This window comes from Rattus norvegicus, chromosome X, assembly GCF_036323735.1.
Source record: "Rattus norvegicus strain BN/NHsdMcwi chromosome X, GRCr8, whole genome shotgun sequence".
NCBI lineage: Eukaryota > Metazoa > Chordata > Mammalia > Rodentia > Muridae > Rattus > Rattus norvegicus.
Window position 1 is genome coordinate 146,072,873 of NC_086039.1, and position 20,560 is coordinate 146,093,432.

The window sequence follows — 20,560 nt, forward strand, 5'->3', positions numbered from 1 at the left end:
GTCGATATTCATAAGGGAAATTGGTCTGAAGTTCTCTTTCTTTGTTGTGTCTTTGTGTGGTTTAGGTATAAGAGTAATTGTAGATTCGTAGAAGGAATTCGGTAGGGCTCCATCTGTTTCAATTTTGTGGAATAGTTTGGATAATATTGGTATGAGGTCTTCTATGAAGGTTTGATAGAATTCTGCACTAAACCCATCTGGACCTGGGCTCTTTTTGGTTGGGAGACCTTTAATGACTGCTTCTATTTCCTTAGGAGTTATGGGGTTGTTTAACTGGTTTATCTGTTCCTGATTTAACTTTGATACCTGGTATCTGTCTAGGAAATTGTCCATTTCCTGAAGATTTTCAAATTTTGTTGAATATAGGTTTTTATAGTAAGATCTGATGATTTTTTGAATTTCCTCTGAATCTGTAGTTATGTCTCCCTTTTCATTTCTGATTTTGTTAATTTGGACGCACTCTCTGTGTCCTCTCGTTAGTCTGGCTAAGGGTCAAAGCATTATATTTAAATGAATTTAAATTGCACAACAGTGCCATAGTGTCAAAAGTAACATTAGACAAAAACAAAAATCAATATGTAGAACATGGAACATAATAGAATACTCAGATAAATCCACACAATTATGATCATCTAATTATAATAAAGATGTCAAAATGTGCACTGAAGCAAAGTTAGCTTTTCAATAAATTTTTATCAAAAACAAAATACTGGATATCCACCTACAAAATAATATGTATGTCTCTTATTCTATATGCCAGTTTAAAAACCATCATTTAAAAGCTGAATACTAGAACTGCAGATAATATCTGCCTCCACTTCTCCTTTTCAAATCCTCCCATAGTACTCGTCTTCATTTTTTTTTAGCTTAGAATCCAGTCAGAGCTGCTTCTCCCATAGTCCTCACATCTCCTCTCCCATTTCATGTCTTCCTTTCTAGTCCAGAGTATGGTTGTTCCAGTACCGTGTGCATGATCATAGAGATCTAGCCACTGGAGCATAGGTCAAATCCATACAAAATGACCACCCCTCCCTCAGGAAGTTACCAACTGCCAAGAGTTCCTCAGGTGAGGTAAGGTTTTCTGAGCCCCTCTCTATAAAATCTGAGAGGTTGACTGGCTTTTTCTCATGTGGGTCTGATGTAAACAACTGCATATGCTGTAGTTCATGAACTTTGCCATGTGTAAAAGATACTAGTTTTCAACAGTCCTCTATAGGAGCTGCCTCTTATGGTCTTTCTTCTTCTTCTTCCACAGTGTTCCCTTAGCAAAGTAATAGGAGTAGGTTTACATCTGTGAGTTACATATTCTACAGTATACTTTTCTTTGCCAGATACACAATGCCAGGTATTTGTTGCCTTCTGTGGAGTAGCCTTTAACTGTAATAGAAGCAGTTAGTCAACAGAGTAACATTTGTACCACTATTCCACACAGGAGCACACCAGCATGGTTGCCTTGCTGGTTACATTGCAGCTCATATTATTCATAAATCTCTAAGACTGTTAATCTGCACCCCTCTCCAATGCCTAACACATATTTCTCTTACTATGAAAGCTAGTGCACAGAAAAAAGATTTCTGGTCAGTACCAATTTCATTTTTCCATGTCTTGTCAAAATATGTAGCATTTTCTTAATATGGTATTAGCATCAAGTTCTGATGGGCAAAAGAAAGAAATGTCAATAAGTCTATATTGCTCTGTGGGGAATCTAGGACTCCTTCCCCAGCTAATAACTTGAAGTGTAATATCTCATACTTAGCACTGAAAATTTTATTTCATACAGTATGGCTTGTGGTATAAAATTATTTACCATCACCACCCCACGTAGAAATATATAAATATATTTTAACTTATGAGTTTGCAACACTGTTTCCATTTATGACCTTTTAGAACATTCTCATGGTTAATTATCTCTCCATCCAGCATGTCTTCTTATTTATACGCCCCTCCTCCTTCACAACTTACCCTTCACTCCATAATTGATTGCCCTCTCCCTCTTGGTAACACCTATTTTGTATTATTTCCTTTTCTTAAACTTCCTATATAACAACTTTCTAGTTTTTTTGCTTCTGTGGGTACTCTAAATTAAAAAAACAAATCTAAAGATCCAAAACTAGAACAGACATATGAAGGATAACACAGTGTTTGTGTTTGTGGGTCTGGGTTACCTGGTTCAGTATAAATGTTTCCATTTCCATACATCTATCTGTAACTTACATATTTTACATTGTCAATAGTATGTTTGTGTAAAAGCACATCTGTACTCATAATATACGGGGGCAGGAACATATGCCATGGCACGCATGTGGAGGTCAGAGGGCAGCTACAGTTAGTTGGTTCTTTTATTCTACCATGTGCATTCTAGGCAATGAATTCAGGTGATTAACTCATTTGGCAAGTTTGTACCTGCTGAGTCATTTCACTTGTCTGAATTGTTGGCATCTAAGTCAAAGTTTACAATATTCCTAATCCATGAAACATTAATATCACTATAAAATTTCTGTTTTGTATCATAGCGTTACACTTGAGAATTTCTGACATTGCATAATAGTTGCTTTAATTGGAGAAATAAATGAAGAACAGAACAGTCAAAGAAATACATTTGTTAATTTTTATGAAATCCTATGTGTAAAAAGAGGCTCAGGGCCAATTTTCCTGGTGTCTTGATTGAGTTAGGTATCAAACTGCTCAAGGTTTCTCATAAATAGGTACACATTGGCAGTTAAATCCTTAAGTGACAGCATCAATATGACTCAACATTTTAGAAGAAATAAATTTGTCCTGATATTTAGAAATAATTTTATCTTTAAAAAATATATGTGCTTTGGAGTTACACAGTTGAAAAGATTTGTTGGACATAGAAAGGATTCAGAGGACTGTTACCACATGATTAAATCATTGGAAAACAAGGGCTATGAAGAAAGGTTAATGGAACTAGGTCCATTCAGCTTAGAAACTATAAGGCCAAGAGGGGATTTAATAATGGTCTTTAAGTTTATAAAGAGCTATTACACAGAGAATGCTCACCAGCTGGTCTCAATCTTCTCCTAGGACAAAACAAGGGGAATAGAGTATAAATCGCATCATGAGGGCTTTTAGGCAAAATGTGAGGAATAATTTTCTGACAAGGAAACATTAAACTGTGATGCTTATCTTGAGTTCATCTGACTGTGTATCTAGAATTCTGAGCACTATACCAATTAATGTTAATTAATACATATTTTTCAAGAGCAATTTTCTATAGGCTCAAATTTCTTTTGCAGAAGAGCACTGCTATAATCCATGTATTGATTTAGAAGGCAAATGTTGTAACTTCTTTATCTATTGAGTTAGAAATTGAAAATCTAGGAAGCAAGCCTAACTTGGTAAGATACAATGCTTGTTCATGTTGATATGCAGATACCACAGTAAGATGCAGGTGGGAGGATGAAGGATGTGGTTGGAAAAAGAATGTGTGAATGCTTGAAGAAAAAGGGATACATGACAGCATGAAGATTAATATTATTTTCAGGATAAGGGCAACAGTGGTAGGTTTTTTAGTTCCTTGGCTTCAAGAGAGTAAGATAGTTTGTATTGTGTCAGCTAGTACTGTGGATATAGGTAAAGAAGCACAGAACTAAAACAAAGATAACCAAAAGGCCCATTCTATGTAATTCAATCTAATTTCTAATATTTTTCAATGCTTCTTTCATTGCGAATTTCTTCCCTTTGAGGTTAGTATGGATTTTGATCCAATTGCTTTGTCAGATACTTTTCTTCTTTGTCTTAGAGTCAGATTGAAATATAAAAAAAGATTTTGGAATTTCATTAGAGGTCAAAGTCTAAAACCAGAACCTTCTATTGATACCAGCTGACTCCAGTGTTTGTAACTGAGACAATTTATTGGCTCTGCATTTGTGTTGCGGCAGAATAGTAATAATTTCTATTATTTTAGTAGCTTTCCCTTAATATTTATGACAATTTTAATAGTTTATAATTATTTTATATTTTAAATTCCTCATCTTTGAAGACAATAATCAGAGGATTTCAATGAAAATTAAAAATATTTGTGAATAAAAATCTACTGAGAACCCAACACACACACACACACACACACACACACACACACACACACATACACACACACACACACCCGTGTACACACGAAAAGAAAAGGAGCTAAAGAAGAGAGAAAAACAAAATAAAACATTGTTTACATCCAAAGATCTTCAGTTACTGACCTCAAACCCTTATCCATATAGAATTCCTCTTGGGTTTTTGGGTTGCTCTTGTTAATGTGCTATGGTGTCTTGAAAGATAATGTCCCCCTTAGGCTCAAATGTTTGAATGTGTGTTTTCCAATTGGTATACTGTTTAGGAAGGAGTAGGAGTTACATCCTTATTTGAGGAAGTGTGCCACTAGGGATGGGCTTAGAGCTTGCAAAGTCAATGCTTTATCAGTTCTTTCTCTGCCACATGCTTATGGATTGATTTAAGTTCTCAGATACTGCTCCAGCACTATGGCTGCCTGCCTGTCATGATACCTCCCACCATGATGATAGTGAAATAACCCTCAAAAAACCGTGAGCTCCTAATTAAATACTTTATTCTGTAAGTCACCTTAGTCCTTTCACAGCAATGGGACTTTAATTAAATCATGTGCTCTAAATTATGTCTGTGTCTTCCTTAAGGAATCAATCAGAATCATAATCCTAAATATAATCTCAAATGCACCAAGTGCATTGATATAATTTCCTTTGATGTCAAACATTTATTTCTCAGGCTGTTTTTATGTTGCCTTGCTTGCTTGGTCGACAAGCAAAAAATAGTGAGTAATTTTTAGAACTGTGTTTTCCTTGGAAATGGTCTAAGGTCGATTTTGTAGGATATGTATTAGTAAAAGTGATGGCATATTGTTTTGGGCTCTGTAGATGTGTAATTATCAGGTCAGGTAATCCTGAATTAATTAATTAAATATCCAAATCATATAATGGACTTTCTAAGTAACATAACACATAACAGTTAATAAATAGCAGTTGTTGTTTTAGGAGGACCTATCAGGATACTTGCACTACATAACTTTATGCTGAATTTGGAGAAGTTCCTTGTGTTTGCAGCTTTTACTTTTCCAGTTTACATCTCATTACAAAGCAATCTCACTTTCTCCTGAAACAGTATACCCAAAGGTAATCAAAGTCCTAATTGTATAACCCCTTGATTTCTCCTCGAGTCATTTCCTCTTAAATCATTCTGTGACATGTGATATTATTAATCATTTGTACCAGTGCGTTTTAAAATGGCAAATCAGAAAGATGATAAATATCTCAATCAAAGGCTTGTATGTATGAAACTGTTTCCATGGGAAATGGAGGAACAGAGAAGTCAAAGAATGTGGCATAATGCAATGTCAACTTATATTAGCAACACGCAAAAGCCTAGCAGCCAACTGCTGGAGAATAAAAGGAATTAGCAAAACATATGGTCAAATTACTCAGGTAAAACTAAAATTAAAGGTATAATCTAAATCCAAGGGAGAAGAAACTGGTACTTGACAACAACTTGCTATCTGAGGCAGAGATAGTTATTATAATAAAGGTGTCTGGACCCCTGTTATTGTTTACCTTTGATTGGCTGAGGAATACAGCAATACTCTTCCTTTTGACACATAGCACAACACACATGAACGTTGAGGAACATTTTTTTTGAGAAATTAGTTTGAAATGGCAAGGAATATTTACCACTTAACATTCAGGCTCATATTTCTAACATCTTTGTCATATTTCCACCTAATATGAAGCAAATATCTATCTTATAAGCAACATTTATTATCTCATCCAAGAAAGACAATGGGCTTATCAATCATGGTATTCATCTGAAGGAAAGTTTATCTCTTCAGATTCAAATGGGACTGCTTATGATAAGTGTCTTATGGACTAGTTTGATAAGTTCCTTATTTCCAACTCTCAATAGATCGAATCAAATAGGATTTTTCTAAATTATTTAGTATGTCACAGATCATTGTTGTTATTCATGTCATTGAATGGCTGTGATTCTGTCCATTTACTCAAACTAGAAAATGTGAGCTCACCTAAGAATCCTCATTTCCCTTTGCCTTAATACAATTATTAAATCCATTGTAACTTTATTTTGCCACAAATCAGCTCCTTGTTAAGTCAGGATTTCATTATTTTTTAGTCTTATATTTTGTTGCTCCCTTTCGATTTTTTCACCGAGTAACTGAAATTCTACATGTGTACCATGTTTGTTCATCTGGAATACAAATGAGATCATATAATTTGGACTCTGTGTCAAAACAAAATTGAAACTCCTTTAACACAATTGGCAATGTATCTCATAGTCTGTTGAGAAAGTAACAGTGAATATTCAACTTTACCTTCTGTACTACTTTAATCATTTAACCTCATTAAGTCAAGATTACACAAAATTATTTAACACACAATGGATTTTGACATTTTTGGTCTTTTTAAAATCCTGTCTTTTTTCCATGCAATATATGCATAATTCCTTTGCCTGTTGAAATTCAACATATTATTTAAAGTTTTATTAAGCAATAATTGTTCTGTGTAGTTTACTTTAACTCTCTACATTCCTACCCATGCCCCAACTAAATAATTTTACTAACAAAACATAAATGTTGAAGCGTGTATTGTGTTTATGTCTTTAACCTTGAACAACTGGAGCACAATTCTGATTTGCTTAAAGAATATGCTAAAAAAAATAACAAACAAACAAAAACACAGTAGTAGTTTGTGATGTTTAGAAAACTGCCTAAAAGTTGTTAGACAGATCATTTCATGCTAATATTTTCTAAATTTGTTTGTCATAAGCTACCATTCTTTAAAGCTGTATTTATTATTTACATGTGCATGTATGCATAGTTTATTTATATGAGTGTGAATGTCATGGTGTACATGTAAAGATCACAGGAAATTCAGAGGAATCTTTAATACCTTTATTGCTAGTTCCAGGTATCATACTCAGTTCATCAGGTTTGCGCAACAATCACAGTTACTTGCTGACCCAGCTATAGGCCCACAGTAACATTGTGACTGCCATCGTGATAACAGCAGTATACATTATGATCAGTATGAACTGTTGTTATTCAAATCCACTACTTTATAAAAGATAAAAGAAGTGAAGTTAACGAATTTTCCCCCTTTTTATTGCTTTTTAGAAGTTAAGCCACACTGGCAAGCATTTCTACTTCCTCTGTCTGGTAAATATTTTTATACAGTCAGGTTGTTGAACTGACTATTAGAGATATTCATTAAGAACTTTATGATTTTATATGAAATGGGAACAATTTCATTTTCAAAAGTGTCCTTAAGTCTTGAAATACAAAAATCCTGGTAACGATGTAAAAATACTTCATCATATCTTCCTGAAAAACATTGTATAGACTTTTTTGTTTAAGCCTAAAAATTTCCTGGAAGCAATTTCAGATTTTATAACTCTTAAGTAGGAGAAATATAGAAAAATCTTGTGGCCAATCAAGGTAAGAAGCAGGCTCAAGACAAAAACACAGAGAATTCTTAGCAATCAAGTATTCATATATACTTTATATTTACACAGGAGAAGAGCCATGCCTGGGACTCTAAAACTGGTCAAAATCTCACAGCTAAAATGATTATAAATCATGTTATTTGCCTAAAGATTATCACAGGGAGACAAATAACCGTATTAAAAATGGGGGTCAGAGGTAAACAAAGAATTCACAGCTGAGGAATGCCAAATGGCTGAGAAACACCTAAAGAAATGTTCAACATCTTTAGTCATAAGGGAAATGCAAATCAAAACAACCCTGAGATTTCACCTCACACCAGTGAGAATGGCTAAGATCAAAAACTCAGGTGACAACAAATGCTGGCGAGGATGTGGAGAAAGAGGAGCACTCCTCCATTGTTGGTGGGATTGCAGACTGGTACAAACACTCTGGAAAACAGTCTGGAGGTTCCTAAGAAAATTGGACATTGCACTACCTGAGGACCCAGCTATACCTCTCTTGGGTATATACCAAAAAGATGCCCCAACATATACCAAAGACACATGCTCCACTATGTTCATTGCAGCCTTATTTATAATAGCCAGAAGCTGGAAAGAACTCAGATGCCCTTCAACAGAGGAATGGATACAGAAAATGTGGTACATCTACACAATGGAATATTACTCAGCTATCAAAAACAATGACTTGATGAAATTCATAGGCAAATGGTTGGAACTGGAAAATATCATCCTGAGGGAGATAACCCAATTACAGAAAAACACACATGGTATGCACTCATTGACAAGTGGCTATTAGCCCAAATGTTTGAATTACCCTAGATGCACAGAACACATGAAACTCAAGAAGGATGACCAGAATGCAAATGCTTCACTCCTTCTTTAAAAGGGGAGTAAGAATACCATTGGCAGGGAATCGGGGGGCAAAGTTTAAAACAGAGGCAGAAGGATCGTCCATTCAGAGCCTGCCCCACATGTGTTCCATACATATACAGCCACCAAACTAGATAAGATGGATGAAGCAAAGAAGTGCAGGCTGACAGGAACCGGATGTAGATCTCTCCTGAGAGACACACCCAGAATACAGCAAATACATAGGTGAATGCCAGCAATAAACCACTGAACTGAGAACGGGACCCCCGTTGAAGGAATCAGAGAAAGGACTGAAAGAGCTTGAAGGGGCTCGAGACCCCATATGAACAACAATGCCAACCAACCAGAGCTTCCAGGGACTAAGCCACTACCCAAAGACTATACATGGACTGACCCTGGGCTCCAACCTCATAGGTAGCAATGAATAGCCTAGTAAGAGCAACAGTGGAAAGGGAAGCCCTTGGTCCTGCCAAGACTGAATCCCCAGTGAACTTGATTGTTGTGGGGAGGTTGTAATGGGGGGAGGATGGGGAGGGGAACACCCACAAAGAAGGGGAGAGGGAAGGCTTAGGGGGATGTTGGCCCGGAAACCAGGAAGGGGAATAACAATCGAAATGTAAATAAGAAATACCCAAGTTAGTAAAGATAAAAAAAAAAAAAGTAAATGCCTTTTGTGAACCAGTACTTACAAAAAAAAAGAAAAAAAAACGGTTATGCTGTCAAATTGCTTTCTAGATTGTTTGTACCAATAGATTTGTATGTATCTCAGCCTTAGTCAGCGGGCAATTGCTGAGGCAGGGACTCAGAACTGTTCAAAATGCTAAGAACAAGTGACCATGTTAAGAACAAGTAAGCTTGCAGAAGTGTCAGCTATACATATAACTTCCTCAAGCCTCACAATGCATAACACTTGAGGGGGTAGAATGATTGTAAAAGTTGGAGGATTGGGAAGAGTACTATTAAATCTGTGTTCTGGATATAACTGTTACAAAAATTATAACAGCTGCAAAAGACATGAAACAAATCAAGTTTATTAGTGTTTCAGCATGGGTATGGAGGGCCTTCTGAGGCCACACCTAGTACTAGGTAAGGAGCTACTGGCAGTTGATGACTTCTGGAAGAGGAAAGAGGAATAGTCAATGTTCCTTGGGGCTGTGGCTAGCAGTAATAGACCTACATTCCAGTGGATGGACACAACATGTAGATATGGGAAACACTGATTGAATTCACTGAATTGTATACAAAGGAAATGACATGAAGTTGGGTGGTAAATGTGTTGTTAAGGAGGTAGCTAATGGGAGTTGTTGGAAAATGGAATGTTGATATATAAAGATGTGTGTGTGTGTGTGTGTATGTGTGTGTGTGTGTGTGTGTGTGTGTGTGTGTGTACAAAGCACTCAAATAACAAATAAAAATACTTAAAACTACATATGAAACACTTTGACAATATAATTGGTTGATTATGGTATTATAAAAATTTAAAAGCTTTGTTTCCTTTTGTATCCTGTAGAAAGAAAATGAAATTTCTGTTTTTCAAAGAAAAAGTATTCGAAAAATCTTTAAGCATAGTAGCATTTCTGACTGACATAGTCTATCTTGCCTCACAATAATGTTCTAAGCATGGACAATTGAAAAGCAAAGTGGCATGGAGTTGGGAGATAGGTAGAATCAGGGAGGAGTTGGGAGAGGGGAAACTGTGATAAGAATAGAATTTTTTGTATAGAAAAATTTTTCAATAAAATAAAAATAAAAACAATTATATAACATCAATGATTTCTTTATAATGAGTGAAAAGTTGATAATTGTGACAGTTGAAGATGGTAAAGACACAACTCTCTTCCACAACACTGAATTTGGTAATTTAAAAATGTATTTCACTTCTTCCTGGTTGCTGCCGCTGCAGAGAGCCCCTGGGCAGCACCCCACGAGCGAACTTGAGCCTCGGGATCACAGGTAAGACCAAATTTTCTGCTGCAAGAAAGCTGCCTGGTGAGCTTGGGACACACGGAAGCAGAATTTCTCTAGAACCAGGCACGTTCTGTGTTTACCGGAAGTCCCACACCCGCGGATCCCGGCCCGCAGCAGCTCTCTGCTCCCAGACCCGGTGAGAGAGAGACCCAACCGCCTGGTCAGGTGGGCACTCCTGAGGCTGCAGAGCGGAAGAGACCACCAACACTGCTCACCCCTGCCCACATCCCTGGCCCAAGAGGCAACTGTATAAGGCCTCTGGGCTCCCGTGGGGGAGGGCCCAGGAGCGGCAGGACCCCTGCCACAGACACCGCCGGACCCTGAAGGAAACAGACCGGATAAACAGTTCTCTGCACCCAAATCCCGTGGGAGGGAGAGCTAAACCTTCAGAGAGGCAGACAGGCCTGGGAAACCAGAAAAGACTGCTCCCTGCACACACATCTCGGACGCCAGAGGAAAAAGCCAAAGACCATCTGGAACCCTGGTGCACTGAAGCTCCCGGAAGGGGCGGCACAGGTCTTCCTGGTTGCTGCCGCTGCAGAGAGCCCCTGGACAGCACCCCACGAGCAAACCTGACCCTCGGGACCACAGGTAAGACCAAATTTTCTGCTGCAAGAAAGCTGCCTGGTGAACTCAAGACACAGGCCCACAGGAACAGCTGAAGACTTGTAGAGAGGAAAAACTACACGCCCGAAAGCAGAACACTCTGTCCCCATAACTGACTGAAAGAGAGGAAAACAGGTCTACAGCACTCCTGACACACAGGCTTATAGGACAGTCTAGCCACTGTCAGAAATAGCAGAACAAAGTAACACTAGAGATAATCTGATGGCGAGAGGCAAGCGCAGGAACCCAAGCAACAGAAACCAAGACTACATGCCATCATCGGAGCCCAATTCTCCCACCAAAACAAACATGGAATATCCAAACACACCAGAAAAGCAAGATCTAGTTTCAAAATCATATTTGATCATGATGCTGGAGGACTTCAGGAAAGACCTGAACACACTTAGGGAAGCACAGGAAAACATTAATAAACAAGTAAAAGCCTACAGAGAGGAATCGCAAAAATCCCTGAAAGAATTCCAGGAAAACACAATCAAACAGTTGAAGGAATTAAAAATGGAAATAGAAGCAATCAAGAAAGAACACATGGAAACAACCCTGGATATAGAAAACCAAAAGAAGAGACAAGGAGCTGTAGATACAAGCTTCACCAACAGAATACAAGAGATGGAAGAGAGAATCTCAGGAGCAGAAGATTCCATAGAAATCATTGACTCAACTGTCAAAGATAATGTAAAGCGGAAAAAGCTACTGGTCCAAAACATACAGGAAATCCAGGACTCAATGAGAAGATCAAACCTAAGGATAATAGGTATAGAAGAGAGTGAAGACTCCCAGCTCAAAGGACCAGTAAATATCTTCAACAAAATCATAGAAGAAAACTTCCCTAACCTAAAAAAAGAGATACCCATAGACATACAGGAAGCCTACAGAACTCCAAATAGATTGGACCAGAAAAGAAACACCTCCCGTCACATAATTGTCAAAACACCAAACGCACAAAATAAAGAAAGAATATTAAAAGCAGTAAGGGAAAAAGGTCAAGTAACATATAAAGGGAGACCTATCAGAATCACACCAGACTTCTCGCCAGAAACTATGAAGGCCAGAAGATCCTGGACTGATGTTATACAGACCCTAAGAGAACACAAATGCCAGCCCAGATTACTGTATCCAGCAAAACTCTCAACTAACATTGATGGAGAAACCAAGATATTCCATGACAAAACCAAATTTACACAATATCTTTCTACAAATCCAGCCCTACAAAGGATAATAAATGGTAAAGCCCAACATAAGGAGGCAAGCTATACCCTAGAAGAAGCAAGAAACTAATCGTCTTGGCAACAAAACAAAGAGAATGAAAGCACACAAACATAACCTCACATCAAATATGAATATAACGGGAAGCAATAATCACTATTCCTTAATATCTCTCAATATCAATGGCCTCAACTCCCCAATAAAAAGACATAGATTAACAAACTGGATACGCAACGAGGACCCTGCATTCTGCTGCCTACAGGAAACACACCTCAGAGACAAAGACAGACACTATCTCAGAGTGAAAGGCTGGAAAACAACTTTCCAAGCAAATGGTCAGAAGAAGCAAGCTGGAGTAGCCATTCTAATATCAAATAAAATCAATTTCCAACTAAAAGTCATCAAAAAAGATAAGGAAGGACACTTCATATTCATCAAAGGAAAAATCAACCAAGATGAACTCTCAATCCTAAATATCTATGCCCCAAATACAAGGGCACCTACATATGTAAAAGAAACCATACTAAAGCTCAAAACACACATTGCACCTCACACAATAAGAGTGGGAGATTTCAACACCCCACTCTCATCAATGGACAGATCATGGAAACAGAAATTAAACAGTGATGTAGACAGACTAAGAGAAGTCATGAGCCAAATGGACTTAACGGATATTTATAGAACATTCTATCCTAAAGCAAAAGGATATACCTTCTTCTCAGCTCCTCATGGTACTTTCTCCAAAATTGACCATATAATTGGTCAAAAAACGGGCCTCAACAGGTACAGAAAGATAGAAATAATCCCATGCGTGCTATCGGACCACCACGGCCTAAAACTGGTCTTCAATAACAATAAGGGAAGAATGCCCACATATACGTGGAAATTGAACAATGCTCTACTCAATGATAACCTGGTCAAGGAAGAAATAAAGAAAGAAATTAAAAACTTTTTAGAATTTAATGAAAATGAAGATACAACATACTCAAACTTATGGGACACAATGAAAGCTGTGCTAAGAGGAAAACTCATAGCGCTGAGTGCCTGCAGAAAGAAACAGGAAAGAGCATATGTCAGCAGCTTGACAGCACACCTAAAAGCTCTAGAACAAAAAGAAGCAAATACACCCAGGAGGAGTAGAAGGCAGGAAATAATCAAACTCAGAGCTGAAATCAACCAAGTAGAAACAAAAAGGACCATAGAAAGAATCAACAGAACCAAAAGTTGGTTCTTTGAGAAAATCAACAAGATAGATAAACCCTTAGCCAGACTAACGAGAGGACACAGAGAGTGTGTCCAAATTAACAAAATCAGAAATGAAAAGGGAGACATAACTACAGATTCGGAGGAAATTCAAAAAATCATCAGATCTTACTATAAAAACCTATATTCAACAAAATTTGAAAATCTTCAGGAAATGGACAATTTCCTAGACAGATACCAGGTATCGAAGTTAAATCAGGAACAGATAAACCAGTTAAACAACCCCATAACTCCTAAGGAAATAGAAGCAGTCATTAAAGGTCTCCCAACCAAAAAGAGCCCAGGTCCAGACGGGTTTAGTGCAGAATTCTATCAAACCTTCATAGAAGACCTCATACCAATATTATCCAAACTATTCCACAAAATTGAAACAGATGGAGCCCTACCGAATTCCTTCTATGAAGCCACAATTACTCTTATACCTAAACCACACAAAGACACAACAAAGAAAGAGAACTTCAGACCAATTTCCCTTATGAATATCGACGCAAAAATACTCAATAAAATTCTGGCAAACCGAATTCAAGAGCACATCAAAACAATCATCCACCATGATCAAGTAGGCTTCATCCCAGGCATGCAGGGATGGTTTAATATACGGAAAACCATCAACGTGATCCATTATATAAACAAACTGAAAGAACAGAACCACATGATCATTTCATTAGATGCTGAGAAAGCATTTGACAAAATTCAACACCCCTTCATGATAAAAGTCCTGGAAAGAATAGGAATTCAAGGCCCATACCTAAACATAGTAAAAGCCATATACAGCAAACCAGTTGCTAACATTAAACTAAATGGAGAGAAACTTGAAGCAATCCCACTAAAATCAGGGACTAGACAAGGCTGCCCACTCTCTCCCTACTTATTCAATATAGTTCTTGAAGTTCTAGCCAGAGCAATCAGACAACAAAAGGAGATCAAAGGGATACAGATCGGAAAAGAAGAGGTCAAAATATCACTATTTGCAGATGACATGATAGTATATTTAAGTGATCCCAAAAGTTCCACCAGAGAACTACTAAAGCTGATAAACAACTTCAGCAAAGTGGCTGGGTATAAAATTAACTCAAATAAATCAGTTGCCTTCCTCTATACAAAAGAGAAACAAGCCGAGAAAGAAATTAGGGAAACGACACCCTTCATAATAGACCCAAATAATATAAAGTACCTCGGTGTGACTTTAACCAAGCAAGTAAAAGATCTGTACAATAAGAACTTCAAGACACTGAGGAAAGAAATTGAAGAAGACCTCAGAAGATGGAAAGATCTCCCATGCTCATGGATTGGCAGGATTAATATGGTAAAAATGGCCATTTTACCAAAAGCAATCTACAGATTCAATGCAATCCCCATCAAAATACCAATCCAATTCTTCAAAGAGTTAGACAGAACAATTTGCAAATTCATCTGGAATAACAAAAAACCCAGGATAGCTAAAGCTATCCTCAACAATAAAAGGACTTCAGGGGGAATCACTATCCCTGAACTCAAGCAGTATTACAGAGCAATAGTGATAAAAACTGCATGGTATTGGTACAGAGACAGACAGATAGACCAATGGAATAGAATTGAAGACCCAGAAATGAACCCACACACCTATGGTCACTTGATTTTTGACAAAGGAGCCAAAACCATCCAATGGAAAAAAGATAGCATTTTCAGCAAATGGTGCTGGTTCAACTGGAGGGCAACATGTAGAAGAATGCAGATCCATCCATCCTTATCACCCTGTACAAAGCTTAAGTCCAAGTGGATCAAGGACCTCCACATCAAACCAGACACACTCAAACTAATAGAAGAAAAACTAGGGAAGCATCTGGAACACATGGGCACTGGAAAAAATTTCCTGAACAAAACACCAATGGCTTATGCTCTAAGATCAAGAATCGACAAATGGGATCTCATAAAACTGCAAAGCTTCTGTAAGGCAAAGGACACTGTGGTTAGGACAAAACGGCAACCAACAGATTGGGAAAAGATCTTTACCAATCCTACAACAGATAGAGGCCTTATTTCCAAAATATACAAAGAACTCAAGAAGTTAGACCGCAGGGAAACAAATAACCCTATTAAAAATGGGGTTCAGAGCTAAACAAAGAATTCACAGCTGAGGAATGCCGAATGGCTGAGAAACACCTAAAGAAATGTTCAACATCTTTAGTCATAAGGGAAATGCAAATCAAAACAACCCTGAGATTTCACCTCACACCAGTGCGATTGGCTAAGATCAAAAACTCAGGTGACAGCAGATGCTGGCGAGGATGTGGAGAAAGAGGAACACTCCTCCATTGTTGGTGGGATTGCAGACTGGTAAAACCATTCTGGAAATCAGTCTGGAGGTTCCTCAGAAAATTGGACATTGAACTGCCTGAGGATCCAGCTATACCTCTCTTGGGCATATACCCAAAAGATGCCTCAACATATAAAAGAGACACGTGCTCCACTATGTTCATCGCAGCCTTATTTATAATAGCCAGAAAATGGAAAGAACCCAGATGCCCTTCAACAGAGGAATGGATACAGAAAATGTGGTACATCTACACAATGGAATATTACTCAGCTATCAAAAACAACGAGTTTATGAAATTCGTAGGCAAATGGTTGGAACTGGAAAATATCATCCTGAGTGAGCTAACCCAATCACAGAAAGACATACATGGTATGCACTCATTGATAAGTGGCTATTAGCCCAAATGCTTGAATTACCCTAGATCCCTAGAACAAACGAAACTCAAGACGGATGATCAAAACGTGAATGCTTCACTCCTTCTTTAAATGAGGAAAAAGAATACCCTTGGCAGGGAAGGGAGAGGCAAAGATTAAAACAGAGACTGAAGGAACACCCATTCAGAGCCTGCCCCACATGTGGCCCATACATATACAGCCACCCAATTAGACAAGATGGATGAAGCAAAGAAGTGCAGACCGACAGGAGCCGGATGTAGATCGCTCCTGAAAGACACAGCCAGAATACAGCAAATACAGAGGCGAATGCCAGCAGCAAACCACTGAACTGAGAATAGGTCCCCTATTGAAGGAATCAGAGAAAGAACTGGAAGAGCTTGAAGGGGCTCGAGACCCCAAAAGTACAACAATGCCAAGCAACAAGAGCTTCCAGGGACTAAGCCACTACCTAAAGACTATACATGGACTGACCCTGGACTCTGACCCCATAGGTAGCAATGAATATCCTAGTAAGAGCACCAGTGGAAGGGGAAGCCCTGGGTCCTGCTAAGACTGAACCCCCAGTGAACTAGTCTATGGGGGGAGGGCGGCAATGGGGGGAGGGTTGGGAGGGGAACACCCATAAGGAAGGGGAGGGGGGAGGGGGATGTTTGCCCGGAAACCGGGAAAGGGAATAACACTCGAAATGTATATAAGAAATACTCAAGTTAATAAAAAAAAAATTGTTGGAAAAATAAAAAAAATAAAAAATAAAAAATAAAAAAAAAATGTATTTCACTCAACTAGTGAAGAATCAAAGAATTATAGTGCTTCTTAGTTTCTCAGAGCACTTTAAGATTAGAATTTTTGGAAACTAAAAGATATTAATATCATATTTTTAAAGTAGCATAAGAAGTGGAATATTAAATAAGAGTTAAACCAGAAATTGAAAAGAATTAGTGAGTGGAAATATAGGCTTACATTTTTAAAAACCCACGTTTAATAAGGGTATTTAAGTGGTTTAACCTCTTTTTTAGCTCACAATCCCCCAGAGGTAATGGAAATGAGAAGTTAATAGGGTGAAGGAGGATGTAGACATGTTTAGAAATAGTTTTTTGGAGCAAATCCAGTATGCCTTGTCAGAATATTAGCAGTTCAGTTCACAAGAATCAGCATCAATAGCTGCTCACACACTCCATTAACAAATCAGCAATGGCAGTTTGATCCAGAAGAAACGAGGAGACTCTGAATACATAGAAAACAGCAAGAAGTTTTATGGAACACCACCAGAAGTTTTATGGTTTGTTTCTCTCTATGAATTCATGAGAAATGATAACCAGAAAAAATGGCAAGGTGAACCAATACTATACAGCATAGTCAACTAAAACCAGCATCAATAAAGCCCAACAATGACCAGCAAAGAATGGTAAGGCATATCAATACCACACAGCATAGTTCACCATCTGTTGGGTTATATTTATACCCTTTCCAAACATCATGTGTTCTCTCAAGCATCTGCTCTAGTATAATATCACGTGTGCTTTTTCCAGGCTGCTTCCAGAATAACACCAAATGTCTGTTCTCAGCAAAACATCCATGTGTTTGCTACAGCAAAAGCATCCTCTCATAAGACAGCGCCCAGAAAAACATCACATGACACAACCAAGTCTCCAAAGAAACCAGAAAATTCCACTTCAGAAATACATGCCAAAGAAATATCAATTAGACAATATCATAACCAGAATTAAACTGAGCTATATTAATAACCAATCAGTTCTTTCCTGTTTTCAGTAATGAATTAAAGAGTTTCTGCATTACCCTTCTTTTGCAAAACCTGCAAAAGAGCTCCCAATAGTTGTATTAGAAAGAGATAAACTAGGTATTTTAATTAAGAGAAAGCTTTCTAAGTTTTGATAAAAAGAACTAATACAGGTCAAAAATAATTTACAGCAAACTTAAGAGCAATTGAAAAAATGATAGTAAAATGAGAACATATTCCATGTTCAGAATAAGTCTAAGAGTGCTTTAGAGACTACATTGAAACTGGAAAAACTTCAAGACAGAAGGTAATTAAGCCATGAAGAAAAATGTTTCATGATGTTAAAATGAGCAGTTTATAATCTTGAAGTACTAATAATAATAAAGCCATAATAGTATACAGCTAAAGTTTTGCAAGTATCATGATGTTATATGTCAGTTCTATTACTAAAAGTATGTAAACTTTTATCAGTCTCCATCTAAAATCTATACTTCAGATTACTTAACCAGATAGGCTCTTTGCATACATTGGTTCTTCTGCTATATGCCTTCATTCATTCATTTTGCTGACACTATTTAATTGAATTTTTGGAAAGATCACTTGGAAATGAGTTTGTTTTAAAAGAAAAGGCTCAAGATGATCTTTGAAAACATCCCGTCAATAGCTGAAAAAATTTTGGTTCAGAACAGTGTAATTGTCAAGACACAAACAAGCACAGTGTTTCAGAATAATAGGAAGTTAAGAGCTGAAAACTGTATAAGAAGAAATGATTAGAATAACATTAGAGTCATTGATAACAAAAACTTTAAAATTTCCTCACATTTAAAAGTGTGATGACAAGAAATCTGAACACTGATAACTTCTGGGGTTAAGAAAGTCACCAGTTTGTTGAAATATATTTTGCCTTGTACAACATGCCCTGTCTGGATCCAAAAGTTGATAGGGAGATAAAATGGGTGATATATAAAATGTCTTTCAAGAAATGTATCTATAGGGCCCTTGGATTCATTCCAAAGGCAGATGCTCTAATAGTTGGCAAGAAGAATTGTAAAAGTTGCCTCTTTATCTTACCATCTGCCCCATCAAAAATAAGAAGTTGAAATTTGAGGCATTTGAATCTGTCTGTATGATTTGCAATATGAAAAGGATAGAAGGTTGTGAAACTACTTTTGTAGTTTTTGAAGGAACCTGCTATAGTCAAGCAGAGGAGTCTGTGGAGTCCGGCAGAGAGTGCAACAAGTCACAGATCTGAAACAGCAAACATGAATATTTCCTAAAGGTTAAGAAGAGATTCAAGGCAGATATTGGGTAGGTTTAGGGAGTATTCAGTTGATACACAGTATTCAAATGTGAAAATACAAACAATAATCTGAGTTAGAACTAATGTGAAATCTCTTTCAGGTACAAATAAACAATAATACCAACAACAACCAAGAAGCTAGCAAAATGTCTCATGGAAAGGAGGTAAAACAAAAGTCACAAGTTGGAAACAAATGGATTTTTCATATGGAAATATGTTGTTAAAATTATTTAAACTTTCTACCAACAAATTACATTAATTATTTATTGACTTATAAAGCTAGTAATTTAAAAAATTGTTAAAGATAATTGAAGAAAATAAAAATAGTTGCTGACTTTTTAAGTTTTTGTAAGTCTTGAGATTATAATATGAATTACAACACTCTTCCCTTCTTTTTCTTCCCTCCAAGGTCTCCCATATCTTTCCATGTTCTCTTCCAAATTCATGTCATCATCTTTCCTTAAGTTTTATTGCATTCATATGTATATTCATATCTATTCCTAAATATGAACTAATAAGTCCATAAAATGTTGTATGCTTGTAATTAGGGCAGGCTATTTGACACTGAAAAAGCTACTGATGTGCTCTTATTAAATAATGTTAATTAATATTCAAAAATTTTATCATGTAGAAATTTCTTAACTTATTTTCACTAGTAAATTTGATTGAAATTTCCATAATAAACAACATGACAGGAAAACAGCCTTTTATCAAAATATACATATTCTATAATACCATTACAAATAACTAAAAATAAAACCTAAATTTTTTTCCTCCAAAGAATGTCCCATATCAAGAGCTCCTACAAATACAGATACAAGTCTTAAGAGTACATTAACCTTCTTTACTTTACACATATAATTTGTAAAATAAACCATGATTTAGTTATTTATCTAAGGAATTATTAGAAATTATTTTATATTGCCATACTAAAGGGATCAAACGGAAACGAAAGATTCTTTCAAGCAAAATGAATGGATATTATCAGGGTCCTATAGTCATAGACATGTCACTTTAATGTTCGTTTTAGGGGAAACAAATAAAATTCACAACTCTTGGTGAACTTGAAATTAAAGTAATATTATTTTAAAATAGTTTTTAGTCCATTCTTTTTGATTGGATGTAACTTAACACAGAAACCTACAACTATTCAAAATGCAAAGAATAAGAGATTGGAATAATCAGTCCTAAATAAGACATTTAAATCACAATTCCTTTCCATAATGCTCAGGGAGAATATCACAGAAAAAGCAGAAGGTAGATTGTAGGACCCAGAGTACAGTGAGGACTGAAGTGAAATACTATTTTCCAGATGCAGTCCTTTGTACCCATGAATACAAATCATCTTTTATTGCATACATAAATATAAAAAGGAAGCCAGTCAATAATATCAGCATAGA